Consider the following 20,147-nt stretch of genomic DNA (forward strand, 5'->3'; position numbering starts at 1 on the left):
GAGAGCCACCTGTAAATGCGGGTGGTGGTGGGGGGGAGGGGGATGGGGGCAGTGAGGGATATGGGGGGCGCTGTCACCGCACGTGATGGAAATGTCACCCGGACGTACAAACATGCAAGTGCAATAAGGGTCTAAAAATAGCACGCGTGCAGCAGGCGTGTTGTGAGTGTCTGTGTGGTGCAGGACACCCACCACGCCCTCGTGTGCCACAGTGCCGCCCTTCGTAGGGGCTGCTACTCGCTAACAGCACTTGCCCACACAGTCCTGTTCAAGGCTGTGACGGTGGTGGTGGTGGGGGGAGTGTGTGTGGGTTGTATTGGGGGGAGCGGCATTGTAGTGGTTAGGGGACATCCATAAATGACGTCACGCGATTTTGGACGATTTTTGACCCCACCCCCCTCGTCGTCACACTGCGTCACAAAAAGTCAGACCCCCCTCAAATATTACGGCACAAAGCTCTGCCCCCCCCCCCCAAAATAAAGCATGCTTCAAATCGCTTTAAACTATTGTCATTGTAGTGCGTATTTAATGTGCCGCTGCACTTTGATGTTGTTGGAGAAAACATTTATCAAAAAGTCTATTTAATTAAGTAGAACGTGTTGTCTATATTTATGATATTGGTCGCGAAAGTCTACGTGTTGAAGTGAGCCACATTGCAACCCTGAGCTCTGCAATCCTCTTACGTGTCAAAGTTGCAGTCGGCCAATGAATGAGGACATGTCGGAGGCGAGCAGGGCGCTTGGAGAAAACCGACGCGTGCGAGGGAGCAACACTCTATCCCGCGCAGACGGAACAGATGAGAGTCCACATTTGCTGTTCTGCCTTCTCGCGGCGAGCCAAGGGGGTATACGGCCACCTCGCTGACGCTCACGAGAATGGAGTCACACCAGACGCACGTGCGTGTGTGTGTGTGATCCACCAAACCTCGCCTCCTCCACAGTGCCACGCGCAGCATAGCCACGAACCAAACGGCTGATGAAGTCCCTGGGTGTGTGTGGGGGCGGGGGGGGGTAGTTTGACCATACTTTACCGCACTGGTCAATGCGGGTCTGTGAAGGGGGTGGGTGGTTGGTGGTGGTGGGGGCATTCCAGGACCAGTTCAAATAATAGTGGGGCTGAACGATTTGGGGAAAATATCTAATTGCGATTTATCTGACAGATATTGCGATTTGATTTGCGATGACATTTTGTTAAAAGTCAAGCTTCAGTTAAATATTCACTTTGTAATAGATTTAAAACATGTGATGGAGCATTACCACATGATACCATCAAAATATGAACTGCTCTATATATTCTAATGCAAGGATGAGAACTTAAAAGATATGAATTGCTTCCAACATGTATTTATAAAAAAAATTGAAATAGAACATTCAAACATATAACAATTGTTAAGTTAAATAAATAAAGTTATAATAATACTAAATAAAACAATTCCAATAAGAAAGTAAAAGGACTTTTCAAATCGCAAAAATTCGCAGCCTTTGCGATCTGCTAATCGCATTGTTTCAAATTGCGATTTCGATTTGAAATCGATTAATCGTTCAGCCCTAGTTCACAGCAGAGCGCGCCAACCCCTGACATTCGAGCATTCCGTGTGCCAAGCGTCAATAGCAGCACTCGGTTGTCACAGCCTCACTCTCTTGAGTCCGTGACCCCCACTCAGTTAAATGTCAACGGATTGTTTAAAACAACAACAACAACAGTTGACCGGGTTTTTGACCCCACGGTGTCTCATCAGCAGCGTCGGACACTGTTGGCGAACTGTCGCATGTTACCGAGCAGACGTGGCCAGTACGTGGACCAATATAATCCACCCGTGGACCAACATTCATTAGCTTTGGTCTACGGGTGGATCGTAAAAAAAAAAGACATCTTTGTGGATGACGGGACAAGCAATGAAAGTGCACACCACGTGATTCTGTTCTTGCGTTATTGGCGGTATTGTCCATGAGTTACTAAAAAAATATCGCACAGCCACAATAAAACGCACGCGGAGTGCAGACGATGGCGCGCACACAAAACATCTCCGACTAAGAATTCATAGGACATGGTGGTCCAGAAGTCCTGTGACCCCCCCCCCCCCCGTTATATTCTCTAAATCCTGAAAACAATGTTAAGGTTGACATGAAAATGCAAAGTAAAAATAAATGAAAGGGGTCAATTAGTCCCCATTGGAACCTCATTTGCCAGTAAAAATATGATAATTGTTTTTTTACCCTTCTATCTGGCAACAAAACTGACACCTTTTTACAAGGAGTCATGTTTGCATAGACCACAATACCTGCAGTCATAATGCAAACAAAAAACACAACTCTGATAATGTATGCACTGTCCTTGAAGTTGATTGGTCCAGACCCGAGACAGCTTTCCTTAGTGCCTAGTCTCACATGGGTTGGACCAGATGACGCCAAAAGGCGTCAATTAGTGTCGGGGTTACGAGACATCTCGGACCGCCCCGTACATTGAAGAAATAATAACTTCGACCAATGGATGGCGCTAGTCTATAATGGGTTACAGGTGGTGGTGGTGGTGGATCGTGGAGTCTCCGGCGAGAGGAAAGCGCGTGCAGTCGCGAAGATGTCGATGGGACATCTCCATCACCTGGGATGGACAATGGACTTCACCTGCGCACAGCCGAATTGGTCGAGACGTAGGGGATTTGAAAAGGACCAACATCCTCCGCTTTCTTGACCCGGTCGAGGCCTACGATACCGTCAAGAGGGCAGCCCATGGCTCTGGATTAATTCTCTGTGCCTTTTGGGGGGGTCACCAACCCTCTACTCACCATCGTGAAGAATTTTGACGATAGTGGGCAGGTTTCAGTAATTCTAGATTTGAAGCTTTCGTGACTGCAAGGATTCATATTCTTAGGTTTTTTCGGTAGCTGAATCAAGTACTTGATACAGCTATCGTGCTGTGACGGTTCCACCTGAAGACGGAAGCTTGTGTTGCCTCCGAAACGTCGTGATTTTTATTTTATTTTTTATTTTACTTTTATTAATTAAAATTTTAATGTTTTACCTACGTGACTTTACCGAAAAAACCTAAGAATAGGTTTCAGTAATGCCGCGTGGCACGGAGTCAGAGCCATTCTCTCTCCATGTTCGTCTTGGGGTGTCACAGGGATGTATGTCCTCTGGCCCCCTACACTATTTAACATCGTTTTGACCACGTGTGGTTTGAGAAACATACCGTGGCTGTCCGAGGGAGATTCCTTTTGGTAGATACGATGGGAGGCTGATCGATGTTCGGGTGAGGTCAGGGGGTGGCTGACACACAAAATAACACACACACACACAGAGACAAAGACTGTGTGTGTGTTGGTCTGTGTGTTTAAATGCATGCTTATACAGGTCACCATACTTCAATAGGGATTACCGTTGAACAATAACAAATACGGCTATTTTAGTCCACACAATCGGCGGGATGTACAAAGAACAATGGGCTTGCATATTGTATTTTGATTACACTATGTAACACAATTGTTGTTTCTGGGTAGTAAGTCTTATTTCGTAATTGCTTCTGCCTAAAAAGGTATAGAAAATGGCGATTATTCCCCCACAAACTTTGCTTTTGTGACCAGGACAGTGATATTTAGAAATTTACCTATTTCCCAGAACATTTCGGATAGATTCAGTGCTGAGTAAAATTGTCATGTATTTGTATTCATTAATCCCCCCCCTCCCACTTCGCACGTTAAGTGCTCATAAGTGACGCCATCAAATCTAAGCCTCTGTTTAATGAGCGAAACAGGAGGAGGATTTCCCCACAAATCTGTCTGCTGTCCGCCTGATGAAGCTGGTTGTAATTACTGACGAAACGTCGTACTCAGGTTGTAAATGTCGTGGCTTCGCTCTCCAACACACAACCGGTGTTGCTGTACTAGTACACTACACTATACACTACTATACACTACACTATACACTATGATACACTACACTATACACTACTATACACTACACTATACACTAGTATACACTACACTATACACTACTATACACTACACTATACACTAGTATACACTACACTATACACTACTATACACTAGTATACACTACTATATATTACTACACTATACACTAGTATACACTACACTATACACTACTATACACTACACTATACATTACTATACACTACTATACACTACACTATACACTACTATACACTACACTATACACTACTATACACTACTATACACTACACTACACACTAGTGCTGTACTAGTGACGAATTGGCCACCTTCTGTTTACGTGACAAACCTTACTAGTTGGCTGTGTCGGGTGGTGGCGGGTTTAACGACACGTTTATATATTTAAGCGATCTAACCCCCAAAAAAAACCTGTATTATAGTCACACAGAGACTCACACTCACAACAACAACCGACATTCGCCACTAGATGGCGGTGGCGTCACGTGTGCGTTTGTGCCAGGCTAGGTGCACTTTAAGGACACGTGAAGTGTCGAACGCCCGCCGGCAGGAGGTCGCGGAACAGACCCAGGTGCCACGGGTCGACTGACTGAGATGACTGGCTGAGGATGTGGAGCTGAGTGAACTTGCCGATGGCTGATACCAGCGGTGTCAAGATCGGCCTCTGTGTAGGAGGCTCGTGAAGGACGCTGCTACTGGGTAGTTTGTAGGCAGTCGCCCTCCAGCAACAAAGGAGGACGAAGGAGCGACGCTCACAACAACGAGCGGAGCGCGGGGCGGATAAAATAGCAGGTTGGCACAGTAAGGGGCACAGGTGATGCATCGGTCAGTCATCTAAGTCACTCACACACACAGTCTCACACAGAGACTCACAAGACAAATACTCACACACAGCCTCACACATACTCACACAAAGACTCTCACACATAGACTCACACACAGACTCACACATAGACACACAGACTCACAACTCACACACAGACACACATACAGACACACACACACAGACACACACACAGACACACACACAGACTCACACACAGACACACACAGACACACACACAGACACACACACAGACTCACACACAGACAACAACACAGACACTCACACAGACACACACACAGACATACACACAGACAAACACACAGACACACACACAGACACACAGACACACACACTCTGAATTCCTCTCTCCCCGTGACGCCGCTCGTTGCCAGCGCGGCCGAGTCACGTGGGGACGCCGGGAGAGAGAAACGCGACCCGGACTGTACTCACCCTACTCACTCACCCCACACTCACCACACACTCACCCTACTCACTCACCTGCACTCACCCTACTCACTCACCTCCACACTCACCCCACACTCACCCTACTCACTCACCTCCACACTCACCCCACACTCACCCTACTCACTCACCTGCACTCACCCTACTCACTCACCTCCACACTCACCCCACACTCACCCTACTCACTCACCTCCACACTCACCCCACACTCACCTCCACACTCACCCTACTCACTCACCCTACTCACTCACCTGCACTCACCCCACACTCACCCTACTCACTCACCTGCACTCACCTCCACACTCACCTCCACACTCACCCCACACTCACCCTACTCACTCACCTCCACACTCACCCCACACTCACCTTACTCACCCCTACTCACCCTACTCACTCACCTCCACACTCACCACACACTCACCCTACTCACTCACCCCACACTCACCCTACTCACTCACCTCCACACTCACCCCACACTCACCTCCACTCACCCTACTCACTCACCTGCACACTCACCTGCACACTCACCTGCACTCACCTTACTCACCCCTGCTCACCATACTCACTCACCCTACTCACTCACCTCCACACTCACCCTACTCACCCTACTCACTCACCCCACACTCACCCTACTCACTCACCTACTCACTCACCTCCACACTCACCTCCACACTCACCCCACACTCACCTCCACTCACCCTACTCACTCACCTGCACACTCACCTGCACTCACCCTACTCACTCACCCTACTCACTCACCCTACTCACTCACCCTACTCACTCACCCTACTCACCCTACTCATTCACCTCCACACTCACCCCACACCCTACTCACTCACCCCAAACTCACCCTACTCACTCACCTACTCACTCACCTCCACACTCACCTCCACACTCACCTCCACACTCACCCCACACTCACCTCCACACTCACCCCACACTCACCCCACACTCACCCTACTCACTCACCTGCACACTCACCTGCACTCACCCTACTCACCTACACACTCACCCTACTCACTCACCCTACTCACTCACCCTACACACTCACCTACACACTCACCCTACTCACTCACCTACTCACTCACCTCCACACTCACCTCCACACTCACCTCCACACTCACCCCACACTAACCCTACTCACTCACCTGCACACTCACCTGCACTCACCCTACTCACTCACCCTACTCACTCACCCTACTCACTCACCTACACACTCACCCTACACACTCACCCTACTCACTCACCCTACTCACTCACCTCCACACTCAAGTTACTCACCTCCACACTCACCCTACTCACTCACCCCTACTCACTCACCTCCACACTCACCCCACACTCACCTGCACTCACCCCTACTCACCCTACTCACCCTACTCACTCACCTCCACTCACCCTCCTCACCCTCCTCACCCTACTCACCCTACTCACCACTACTCACTCACTCACTCTACTCACCTGCACTCACTCGCCCTCCTCACCTGCACACTCACTCACTCACCCTCCTCACCTGCACTCACCCTCAGCTTTACCCAAACGCCTCAACCTCGTGTACTCTACATCTCCACTGTTTATAAACTGTCCTCTCTTACTGTGTACACTGTACTCGCCTGCACGCAATCCCGTGTGCTGTCTTTAACCAGTGCCCTCTTCACGTGGACTGTATCTGTACTGTCCCGCACCTCATCCAAACACACTCTCACCTGAATTATCCCTCTCACCTATACCACCCCTCTCTCTCACCTGTACTCACCCTCACCTGTACCCCCTCTCTCTCACCTGTACAGACTCACTCTCACCTGTACACACCCTCACCTGTACCCCCTCTCTCTCACCTGTATTCCCTCTCACCTGTACCCCCTCTCTCTCACCTGTACACTCTCTCTCCTGTACTATCACCTGTACTCACTCTCTCTCCCCTGTACTCACTCTCACCTGTACACTCTCACCTGTATTCCCTCTCACCTGTACACTCTCACCTGTACTCCCTCTCTCTCACCTGTACCCCCTCTCTCTCACCTGTACTCACTCTCACCTGTACACTCTCACCTGTACCCCCTTTCTCTCACCTGTACACTCTCACCTGTACTCCCTCTGTCTCACCTGTACCCTCTCACCTGTACTCTCTCTCTCACCTGTACACTCTCACCTGTACTCCCTTTCTCTCACCTGTACTCTCTCTCTCACCTGTACACTCTCACCTGTACTCCCTTTCTCTCACCTGTACCCTCTCACCTGTACTCTCTCTCACCTGTACACTCTCACCTGTACTCCCTTTCTCTCACCTGTACCCTCTCACCTGTACTCTCTCTCACCTGTACACTCTCACCTGTACTCCCTCTCTCTCCCCTGTATCTCTCACCTGTATTCCCTCTCACCTGTACCCTCTCACCTGTACCATCACCACCTGTACACACTCACCTGTACTCACTCTCACCTGTACACTCTCACCTGTACCCCCTTTCTCTCACCTGTACACTCTCACCTGTACCCCCTCTCTCTCACCTGTAACTCTCACCTGTACTCCCTCTCTCTCCCCTGTATCTCTCACCTGTATTCCCTCTCACCTGTACTCTCTCACCTGTACCATCACCACCTGTACACACTCACCTGTACACACTCACTCTCCCCTGTATTCCCTCTCACCTGTACTCTCTCTCACCTGTACCATCACCACCTGGATTCCGTGACTGAAGCGAGAACGATTGAAGCCACTCCGCCGCGGGTGACCTTACTCTGCATGGAGTCCAAAGCGACTCAATGACCCCATCATAGCCTGTGCAGGTGAGTTAATCATCATCATCGATCATCATCATCTAATTCTAGATTTGAAGCTTTCGTGACTGCAAGGATTCATGCTCTTAGTTCTTTCGGTAAAGTCACGTAGGTAAAAAATGAAATTAAAATTAATAAAAAAATAAAACAATAAAAATCATCTTGAATCCCTCCCTCACTTGATGCAGCAAATCTGGCTGTGACGGTCCCACCTGATGACGGAGACTTGTGTTGCCTCCGAAACGTCGTGGTTTTTATTGTTTTATTTTTTATTAATTTTAATTTCATTTTTTACCTACATGGTGACTTTACCGAAAGAACTAAGAGCAGAGGTGTGGACTCGAGTCATGTGACTTGGACTCGAGTCAGACTCGAGTCATGAATTTGATGACTTGCGACTCGACTTGGACTTGCATAACAATGACTTTGTCCCACCTATGAGATGTGGACTCGAGTCATGTGACTTGGACTCGAGTCAGACTCGAGTCATGAATTTGATGACTTGCGACTCGACTTGGACTTGCATAACAATGACTTTGTCCCACCTCTGACTAAGAGTATCATCGATCATCGATCATCAACCGCCATGATCAATCCACTCGGTTCACCCGTCGCGGATTCCAGCGATGTCAAAATCCACCCCGGCGCCTGCTACACGCGAGCCGATATCATCGCTCCATCTCCTCTCGGGAGGGGATTGTTACACGCAGTAGATACTACTACTACTACTCAGGCGAATCACTCGCTTCACAGATGTTCTGGGAGGTTACGTTGATTTGAAGGTGTGAAACATACGAATGGGTTTTAACCCTTTTATGGCAATAAAATAGGTGTTCAGATGTTCAAAGAACAAGTAGATACTACAGCATTAGAGCTCCTTTGTCAGTACCTAAATATAATAATAGGGGTTTTCCCCTTTTTGCTGGCAAAGGAGGTCTAATGATGTAGATGCTTACCCCGAATCCTCATTACTTTGATGGTGCATCGTGTTTGAGCTGTGGACGCCTTTTGGCGTCTTCTGGTCTAACACCAATTGAGAAGAGGCTCAAAAGAAAGCTGTCTCTGGTGTGGACCAATCAGTTTCAAGAACAATGGTAACATATTATCAGAGTGTGTTTTTAGTTTGCATTTTGACCACGAGTATTGTATGCTGCGTGGACCCGAAAAACTCACTTCCCCTGCACAAGAATACGCGGTAAACCGTATGGCTTGACAGGCCTGTGAATTGACAAACACAACGTTGTGAATATTAATCGAACCCCGATGAGGATCAAATCACTACCTGTGTACTCTACGGGGCCGTCGATAAATGACGTCACGTGATTTTGGACGATTTTTCACCCCCCCCCCCCCCATCGTCACACGGCGTCACAAAAATTCAGACCCCCCCCCCTCAAATATGACGTCACAAAGCTCTGTTTCAAATCGCTTTAAACTATTGTCATTGTAGTGCGTATTTAATGTGGCGCTGCACTCCGATGTTGTAGGAGAAAACATTTATTAAAACGTCTATTTAATTAAGTAGAACGCATTGTCTATATTTATTTAAAGTTGCGCATTTTGATGTGACGTCAAATTTCTCAAACTCCCCTCTCCCCCTCGTCACACATCGTCACAAATGCCTGACCCCCCCCCCCCCAGGTGCGTGACGTCATTTATGGACGGCCCCTTAGAGACACTTATGCACTGTGCCATTTGAAGCTGCGGCGTGTACAACATTGACTGGCACGCGTCGTGACGGGCACCGCAAGATCTGACCATATCCGTCCAAGTACTTTGTTGAGCTGCTTTGGCTTCTGGTTGCTGAACGAATGCATCGCAAGGTCGTGCTCATTGCGCACAAAGTGCTTGCCACAAACGAACCGCGGTGCTTTTCTGAGCTCGTCAAGGAGCATAAATCGTCATCGCGTGAGCTCCGGTCATCCTCGCAGCAGCGGATTTTGGCTCGGCCATCGAACAAAGAGGGTCACTGCACCGCGCGGCGCTTTCAGATGCGCTTCTGCGGCCGTCTGGAACGCTCTTCCTTCTGATATTAGGAAGCCGCTGGGAGCTATGCAGTTTTAAATCATCATCATCATCATCTAGATTGACAAACTATCTTCTTGGTTCTTTCGGTAAAGTCACGTAGAAGGGAAGTAATAAAATAATAAAAATAAAACATAATAAAATAATTCTCACGACGTTTCGGCCACGACGCTAAGCAGCCGTCTTCAGGTGAAGAATGAAACACTGCCAAGCTTGGAGCGTATATATAAGCTGGGTTGGAGGTGGAAGAAGAGCGCCTTGACAAAATAATTTGCATATCAAGAGGAATTTAGCATATTTATGGGAAATGCGTAGGAGGTGGGCGGGGGGGTTTCAAAGTCATATTATGCCCATGCATTAGGCAGGATTAGCAGCATCAAAGGGAGGGGTAGGGGGTAGCATTAACAAAGGGAGAGAATGTTAATAGTATGTAGAAGCCACGAAACATGTCAATGGGAGAGCTAATTTCTTTCGAACTGCTTTTGTGTTTAGTTTGTTGTCTTTCCCCCGCACCTCCGATTCGCTACGAAAGAAGTTCAGCGTACGTGCCGCGTACATTCACGAGCTCATTGGTCAACCTCTCAACCCGTCCGCCCCTTACCAGGCCGGGCCAGGTGATGCCCGGGCGCCCAGCCGCGCAGGCGACGTGGGTGATGGGCTCACGCGTGCATGGGTGAGCGTGGCCTCCCAGAGGCACAGGGTGCCCGGGGGCCTCCGTCCGCCCCGTTGGGTCCTCGCCTCCCAGAGCAAGGGGCGACGGCCGCCGCGATGAGGGCGGAGGAGCCGCAGGCCGTGCTGGCCAGACAGGGGAGAGGAGGAGGTGGTGGTGGTGGAGGGGGCGGAGAGAGCGCGGGAACGCCGGTGCCAACCGGGGCGCAGGCGTCGTTCCTGCAGGGCCTGCTGCAGGAGCAGCAGCAGGTGGGACGTGGGTGTGCGTGTGTGCGTGAGGGTGTGTGTGTCTGTATATGTGTGTCTGTATATGTGTGTGTATATGTGTGTGGGGAGCGGTAGTGTAGCGGTTAGTGCGCTGCGCTACGAACCTGGCGACCCGAGTTCGATTCCCGCTCACGGCCAACACCAGTGACGATTATCTGAACCGGTCCTGAGCCTCCTCTAGGTCGACTCAGCCTCAAATGAGTACTGGGTGCGATGTGTAACCATCGCCACTGGGGAGACACAGGCGGCCGGGCGTGGTGTTGGCCACCCACCCCCTCGTGTGCCGTGCCGGCCTTCATAGGTGCTCGCTAACAGCACTTGCCCCTACAGTCTATAAAGGCTATACGGGGGATCTTTGTGTGTCAAGTGCTCGCTAACAGCACTTGCCCCAACAGTCTGTTACGGCTATACGAGGGATTTTTTGTCGTGTTTGTGTATATATCTGTGTGTCCACGTGTCCATGTGTGTGTGTACTGCTGCAGATGTGGCAGGCGGGCCATCAGGATGTGGCTCAGAGGCAGCAGCAGCAGCAGCAGGTGGAGCAACTGCTGCGATTGCAGAACGAGCAGCAGCAGCAGCAGAGAATTCTGGGACTGCTGTCCTCAGCCTTTGCTCGCCCTGGCAGTGGTGCGACACCATCGCGGACATCATCAGCGACATCATCGACATCATCAGCGACATCACTGACATCATCAGCGACATCACTGACATCATCACCGACATCATCGACATCATCACCGACATCACTGACATCATCAGCGACATCATCGACATCATCACCGACATCACTGACATCATCAGCGACATCATCGACATCATCACCGACATCACTGACATCATCAGCGACATCACTGACATCATCAGCGACATCATCGACATCATCACCGACATCATCACCGACATCACTGACATCATCAGCGACATCACTGACATCATCAGCGACATCATCGACATCATCACCGACATCACTGACATCATCAGCGACATCATCGACATCATTACCGACATCACTGACATCATCACCGACATCACTGACATCATCACCGACATCACTGACATCATCAGCGACATCATCGACATCATCACCGACATCACTGACATCATCGCTGTCATCGACATCATCACCGACATCACTGACATCATCAGCAACATCATCGACATCATCACCGACATCACTGACATCATCAGCGACATCATCGACATCATCACCGACATCACTGACATCGTCAGTGACATCACTGACATCATCAGCGACATCATCGACATCATCACCGACATCACTGACATCATCAGCGACATCATCGACATCATCACCGACATCATCGACATCATCACCGACATCACTGACATCATCAGCGACATCATCGACATCATCACCGACATCACTGACATCATCAGCGACATCATCGACATCATCACCGACATCACTGACATCATCAGCGACATCATCGACATCATCACCAACATCACTGACGTCATCAGCGACATCATCGCTGTCATCGACATCATCACCATCATCAACATCGACTTTGTATCACCGACACCGCCACTTCCGCCGATATCACCGCCACCGTTACTGACATCAACACCAACGTCACCGACATCGCCACCGAAATCACGGACATTGTCACCATCAACATCGTAGATCCGACATCACCATTGTCACTGATATTACAACCACTCTTACCGACATCACCACCGACATCACAACCGACATCACAAACATCACGAATGATATCACTCCTGCACTGACGCAGTATGAATCCACTTTGTAATCGCACTGTCCATTGCCTTGCAGGTTTCCCGGTCTCATTTCCCGTCGGCTTTCCCTCCGACCTCACATCGCTGGCCTTCTCCACGGCGATGCCCCAGTTCAACCCCTTCAGCCTTCTCGCGGCAGCTGGTGCCCACCTACCCACGATGATGCACCAGCAGCAGCAGCAGCAGTTACAGCAGCAGCAGCAGCAGGTGTTATCCACGTCGACCACGCCACCATTCGGCCTTCCCGCGGGAGCGCACTCTGAGAACGCCAGCATCAGCAGCGGCACCAGCGCCAACCGCACTCCGGGTGAGTCCGTGCGCCAGCGCCAAGTGGCAGGCGTGACCCCAGATACCAGATCTCGATCTGGTATCGTGCGCCGGGCTCCGGAAAGCAGAAAGTCATCGAATGTGTCTCAGCAAAGTTGCCCGGTTGCCTTTGGGTGTTTCGTCCCAAATTCTTTCAAGTTTTCTTTCGTGGAACCAGGGTGGGAGTCGCATTTGCAAGAGTGACCTGGGGCACGAGCCTGCCAATAGGGGGCAACGATTGCTGCTGCCGTTGTTGTTTGTGTGTGTGTGTGTATAATCCCAATCGAAGTCATTTGCGGTGGAATTTTTTATTTTATTAACTTGGTAAACTTGGACCCTGACGCCGGCACACAATGGCCTACTCCTGCGAATTACGCCGCGGGATCTTTAACGTTCACCGAGTGAAGCAGACGGCGCGTCGTGTTGTGGGGCGCCACCATCACCAACATCACCGCCATCATCGCCATCATCGAGGGAAGCGGACGGCACGTAGTGTTGTTACGGCAATTCCAACCATAGGATAATCACCGTGGACCTCTCAACGAAGTGGTTTAAAATTTTATCGACCCCCCAAATGGATGATGGGCTGAGTTCAATCGCCAACAAGGATTTGGACTCCACCGCTGATCCACCTGGACGGACAGAGATCATAATGCCTTCACGCTTTTAACTTTCCTTGGAATGCGTTTTTTAAAAATATCCCTAGATATCACTAGATAAGACCTTCTAACGCCATCATAAATATCATCAGACATGATAATTGTCTTTTTACCCTTTTATTTGGTAACAAAACTGACACCTTTTTTTATAAGGAGTCATGTTTGCATAGACCACAATACCTGCAGTCATAATGCAAACAAAAAACATAACTCTGATAATGTATGCACTGTCCTTGAAGTTGATTGGTCCACACCCGAGACAGCTTTCCTTAGAGCCTAGTCTCACATGGTGTTGGACCAGGTGATGCCAAAAGGCGCACAACTCAAAGACAATGCACCATCAGAGTATGAGAGCTCGGCGGTAAGCATTTACACCATCGGAACCTCCTTTGCCAGTAGCAAAATATGATAATTGTTTGTTTACCCTTTGTTTGCATCATCAGACATGTTACGTATTCTACGTTGAACTTCTTTCGCACCATCCGTAGCCAACCATGCTAATTGGAGTGTTACACGGAGTGAACCGATGCAGGGTCCCTTGAATCTGCATGATGCCCTCGCTCCAGAAATTCGCGAGAGGAAAACCAAAAAGTTGCTCGGATCCCGTGACGAAAATCACGGATTTGGCAAAGCGGATCCTGAAACCAGATCTCAATACCGGATACCAGATCCTATAAACAGCGCCATTGCCATCTCTGGTACGTCCGGTCAATTCCGGTTATCGTTGTCCAGTGTCTGGAACTTTTATTGTGCAGCCCGTTTAGTCAATTCCACTGCTGGCGATGTCACGACGTTGCCATCCGCGTGTCTCACAGAGTTGTCCTGGTGGGCCCTCAAGTACCTGTCCTCCCAGGCTGACGGTAACCTCGCCACAACCCTCACCACAACCCTCACCACAACCCTCACCACAACCTTCACCACGTACCTCACCACAACCCTCACCACAACCCTCACCACAACCCTCACCACAACCCTCACCACAACCCTCACCACAACCCTGGCCACGACTCTCACCACAACCCTCACCACAACCCTCACCACAACCCTAGCCACAACCCTGGCCACGACCCTCACCACAACCCTTACCACAACCCTCACCACAACCCTCACCACAACCCTCACCACAACCCTCACCACAACCCTCACCACAACCCTCACCACAACCCTCACCACAACCCTCATCACAACCCTGGCCACTACCCTGGCTACGACCCTCCCCACATACCTCACCACAACCCTCACCACAACCCTCACCACAACCCTCATCACAGCCCTCACCACAACCTTCACCACGTACCTCACCACAACCCTCACCACAACCCTCACCACAACCCTCATCACAACCCTGGCCACTACCCTGGCTACGACCCTCCCCACATACCTCACCACAACTCTCACCACAACCCTCACCACAACCCTGGCCACGACCCTCACCACAACCCTCACCACAACCCTCATCACAGCCCTCACCACGAGTATACCGCATCCATCGCCACAATCCTCACCACAACCCCGCCGCGTTCCTCGTCACCCATCACCAAACCCGCATCATCATCACCCCTCGCCACATCCCATCCCCGTCCTTCGCCCTCGGCCTAATCACGTCGCTCACCGCAACCCTCGTTTTTCACGCTCATCGCTGCGTCTCTCAACGCGATCGCCACGTGCCTCACCACGACCCCAGCTTGACCTCTGCATGACCCTCACCTCACGCTCACTTTCCCCATCACTCTTGCCCATCCCCTGTTTCCGTGTCTCCATGTCCCTCTGTGTCCCCATGTTTCCCCTTTGTCCCTATCCCTCTCGCTGTCTCCCCTCTCCTCTCTGCGTGTCCCCTCCTACGTGTCTCCATGTCCCCATGTCCTGCTGCGTGTCCCCACGTCTCTCCGCCAGTGTCTAAATGTCTCCCCCTGTCACACCAATCCTCCCTCCTCCTCCATCCCCCCTCCTCCTCCCTCCTCTTCCCTCCCCCCTCCTCCTCCCTCCTCCTCCCTCCCTCCTCCTCCCTCCTCCTCCGTGTGTGTGGCCCCAACGGTCTTGTCGAGGCCTCACGGGAGAATCTTCGGCTTTGTCTCCGTAGGCGACGGCGAGAGGGGAGCGCCCTCGGTGGGCTCGGCGTCGTCCAGCGACCGGAACGAGTGGCGCCCGGCGACCCACGGCGCCGCCCGTGCCCACGCCGAAGACGCCGACACGACGCTCGGTGAGCGGGGCGCGCACGCCCTCCCGCCGTCCGTGTCGTAGGGGACACGGGCGGAGCATCCGCCTGCCAGTCAACCGGTGGCACCTGGGTCTGTCCCCGTGACACTCCTCCTGCCAGCAGCGAGCCTTCGACGCTTCACGTGGTGGCCTCTCGAGGTGCACGCTCACGGCCACCAACGCCAGTGACGATTATCTGAACCGGTCCCGGGCCTCCCTTAGGTTCACTCAGCCTTAAATGAGTACCTGGTGCGGTGTGTAATCATCACCAGTCGGGAGACAAAGGCGACCGGGCGTGGTGCTGGCCACCCAACCCCTCGTGTGCCATGTCGGCTTTCATAGGTGCTCGCTAACAGCACTTGCCCCTACAATCTGTTAAGGCTATATGGGGGGTCTTTGTCCTTGTGTGCGTGTGGTGATGGCCACCCATCATTTCATGTGCCATACCGGCATTTATAGGAACTCGCTCACAGCGCTTTGCTAAACGGAAATCTTTGCCGCTGTGTGTGTGCGTGTGCGCGTGTGTGCGTGTGTGCGTGTATGCGTCTACATGTGCGTGTGTGTGTGCGTGTGTGTGTGTGCGTGTGTGTGTATGTGTGTGCGTGTGTGTGTGCGTGTGTGTGTATGTGTGTGCGTGTGTGTGTGTATGTGTGCGTTGTGTGCGTGTGTGTGCGTTGTGTGTGTGTGTATGTGTGTGCGTGTGTATGAGTGTGTGTGCGTTGTGTGCGTGTGTGTGCGTGTGTGTGTATGTGTGCGTGTGCATGTGTGTGTGCGTTGTGTATGTGTGTATGTGTGCGTGTGCATGTGTGTGTGCGTTGTGCGTGTGTGTATGTGTATGTGTGTATGTGTGTGTATGTGTGCGTGTGTGCGTGTATATGTGTGTGTATGTGTGCATGTGCGCGTGCGTGCGCATGTCACGCAACGCGGGTTTCAGACGAGAGCATCCCGGAGGACGACGCGCGTGCGAGCGGCGTGGCCCAGGGGCGGCCCTGGCAGAGGGGACGGCACGGGGAGGCGCCGGAGCAACGCTCGGCCGCACAGAAGCCTCCTCCCTACGCGGAGGACAGGTCCGTTGTACTTCAATCCTGTCCGCTTACTGGCCGGTATAATGGTCAGCCGGTTTGATCTCCCGGCCACGGCATTTGTAACGTTGGCAAGTTTTTTTTTTGTTAATCCCCCTCTCCTCCCGCTCCTCCCCCCGTGGCCTTTGTCCGCCCCAGCGGCGGTGTACGCGCTGACGCCGCAGTCGATCGGCAGGTCGCATACGGTGGGGTCCATTGTGGGTACTTCCTCCTCATCCACGATGACGAGGAGCAAGCGCCCCCTCTAGGGGGGCTCGCGAGAGCTCGCGGGGGGGGGGGGGTGAAGTGGCGGCGCTTCGCTGGCGGTGACGGTGGCGGTGCTGATAGTGGCGGTGACGGTGGTGCTGGTGGTGAATGTGGTGGTGGTGGTTGTGGAAGTTGTGGTGGTGATAGTAGAGGTGGGGGGTGGTGAATGTGGTGGTGGTGGTGGTGGTAGCGGTGGGGGTGGTGAGTGTGGTAAATGTGGTGGTGGTGGTGACGGTCGCGGTGGGGGTGGTGAGTGTGGTGGTGGTAGCGGTGGGGGTGGTGAATGTGGTGGTGGTGGTGACGGTAGTGATCGGAGTGGTGAATGTCGTGGTGGTGGTGACGGTAGCGGTAGTGACAGTAGCAGTGGTGAATGTTGTGGTGAATGTGGTGACGGTAGCGGCGGGGGTGGTGAATGCTGCGGTGAAGCTGCTCCTGCTGGTGTTGTGCTCAGGCCGATCCGTCCGGGGGTGGTGGGGAGGAGAACGACGTTTGAGGAGTTCGTGGAGGAGCAGCTCAAGTTGCAGGAGGCGCGCGGAGCAGCTCACAAGGCACGCACACACACACGCGCACACACACAGACGCACAGACGCACACACACACACGCACATGCACACGCACACACACACGCACAGACACACGCATCGTACACACACACACGCATCGTACACACACACACACGCATCGTACACGCACGCGCATCGCACATGGACACACACACGCGCGCACGCACACATCGTACACGCGCACGCATCGCACAACCACACACAAAGATCCCCCGTACACCCTTAACAGACTGCCGTGGCAAGTGCTGTTTGCCAGAACATATGAAGGCCACAAAGCCACACGAGGGGGTGGGGTGGCCAGAAACGCATCCAGCCACCCTTGTCTCCCCAATGCTGCTGTTTACGCATTTATGGCTGAGTCAACCTAGGGCAGGCCCAGCACCAGTATTCGTCGCCCGTGTTGGCTGCGAGCGGGAATCGAACTCGCGTTTCCAGGTTCGTAGCGCAGCGCGCTAATCACTCCACTGCCACTTCCCATGTATTCGTGCACACGCACACAGTCAGCGAGCGTGTGTGTCACCCGTGTGTGTGTGTGTCCATGTGTGTGTGCGTGTGTCTGTGTGTGTGTGTCCGTGCGTGTGTGTGTGGGGAGCGGTAGTGTAGCGGTTAGCGCGCTGCGTTATGAACCTGGCAACCCGGGTTAGATTCTCGCTCACGGCCAACACCATCAGTGAAAATTATCTGAACCGGTCCTGGGCCTCCCCTAGGTCGACTCAGCCTCAAATGAGTACCTAGTGGCGATGTGTAAACATCGCCACTAGGGAGACAAAGGCGGCCGGGCGTGGTGCTGGCCACCCACCCCCTCGTGTGCCGTGCCGGCCTTCATAGGTGCTCGCTAACAGCACTTGTCCCTACAGTCTGTTAAGGCTATACGGGGGATCTTTATCTTTGCCTTTGTTGTGCGTGTGTGTGTGGGGAGCGGTGTTGTAGCAGTTAACACGCTGCGCGATGAACCCGGCGACCCGAGTTGGATTCCCGCTCACGGCGAACACCAATGACGATTATTTGAAACGGTCCTTGGCCTCCCGTAGCTCGACTCAGCCTCAAATGAGTACCTGGTGCGGTGTATAAACATCGCCACTGGGGAGACAAAGGCGGTCGGGCGTGGTGCTGGCCACCCACCCCCTCGTGTACCGTTCCGGCCGTCATAGGTGCTCGCTAACAGCACTTGCCCCTACAGTCTGTTCAGGCAATAAGGGGGATCTTTGTCTTTGGGTGTGTGTGTGTGTATGTATGCCAGAGGGAGCGGAGTGGTCACATGGCCACGCAGTTGTGCGCATGTGACAGCGCCGAGTCGTGACCCTCGCACAACGCTGCTGCCATCCCCTCTCCTCTCCCCCGTCCCCTCTCCTCATCCCCTCTCCTTTCTGGAATCTCTCCCCCCACCCCCCCCCAATCTTCTCCAATCTCATCCCCGCATCCCCTTCCATCCTCCCTCGTCCCTCCATCCCCTCCTGCCCTCGGGCCCTGGCACCCCCTCCCCCCCCACCCCTCCCGTCACCACAGGCCAACTCAGTCGAGGCGCCGGTCCACACCACCAAATCGTTTCTGAAGAAAGGCGAGGGCACCCAGCGATTCGCCCGCGCCCGCCACGGCACCGCCGCCACCGCCGCCTTCTCCTCCCCGGCGCCGGGGCCCGGTCCCTCCAGACGGTGCCCGCGGGCCCCGCGGCTGTCGCCGGCCGGAGCGGGGCCGGCGCCGGCGGCGAGGACGCAGGGCCGCCGAGCCCTGCCGGAGGTGCAGGGCGTGAGCCGCGTGGAGCAGAAGCTCCGGCTGCTGAGCCAGCGTTCCGGCGGCGCCGGGGCCATCCCGCGGTTGCCGAGCGGCGCCGGCGTTAATGCCGGCGGGGCGGCGGCGGCGTCCGCCGGCCCGGCCACGGTGGACGCGAGCGCCGAAAGAGCCGGGGCCTCCCGGTCGACGGCGTTGGAGCGATTTCCGGCGCCGTCCCCCGGCGGCGGCGTCGGCGGGGACGGCAGCGTGCCGCGGCTGGTGAGCCGCTTCGAGTCGATGCTGGAGGACGGCGCTCCGCCCACGAGCGACGACCGCGGTCCCGACGACGCGTCCAAGCGAGCGGCGCGCAGAGACGTCAACGGGAACTTAGACCAAGGCGGCTCCTCCGGCGGCGGGAATGGCGCCGGCGAGCCGGCTGCCGGCGCGAGGCCGGAAGTCGCGGCGGCGGAATCCGTACGGCAAGGTGGCGGTGACGAAGGCACCGACGATGATGATGACGTTGACGACGATGATGAGGTGGAGGAGGAGGAGGAGAAGGAGGGGAAGGAGGAGCATGAGCACAGCGACTGCAGCCAAAAGACGTACCGCGTGGGAGCGTCCGTCGCGTACAAGCGTCTCGACGACAGGATCGTGCACGTGCCCGTCGTGCCG

General features: G+C 53.2%; 1 long non-coding RNA gene across 1 annotated transcript; it reads left to right on the forward strand.

The window, feature by feature from the left end:
- The first annotated feature begins 4,696 nt into the window (after positions 1–4,696).
- Positions 4,697–10,777, forward strand: LOC144950234 (uncharacterized). Its single transcript, XR_013640364.1, has 3 exons — positions 4,697–4,729; positions 7,913–8,000; positions 10,621–10,777. It is a non-coding gene; the product is annotated as an uncharacterized LOC144950234 (long non-coding RNA).
- The last annotated feature ends 9,370 nt before the right edge of the window (positions 10,778–20,147 follow it).

The sequence above is a fragment of the Lampetra fluviatilis genome, chromosome 57 (assembly GCF_964198595.1).
Source record: "Lampetra fluviatilis chromosome 57, kcLamFluv1.1, whole genome shotgun sequence".
Lineage (NCBI taxonomy): Eukaryota > Metazoa > Chordata > Hyperoartia > Petromyzontiformes > Petromyzontidae > Lampetra > Lampetra fluviatilis.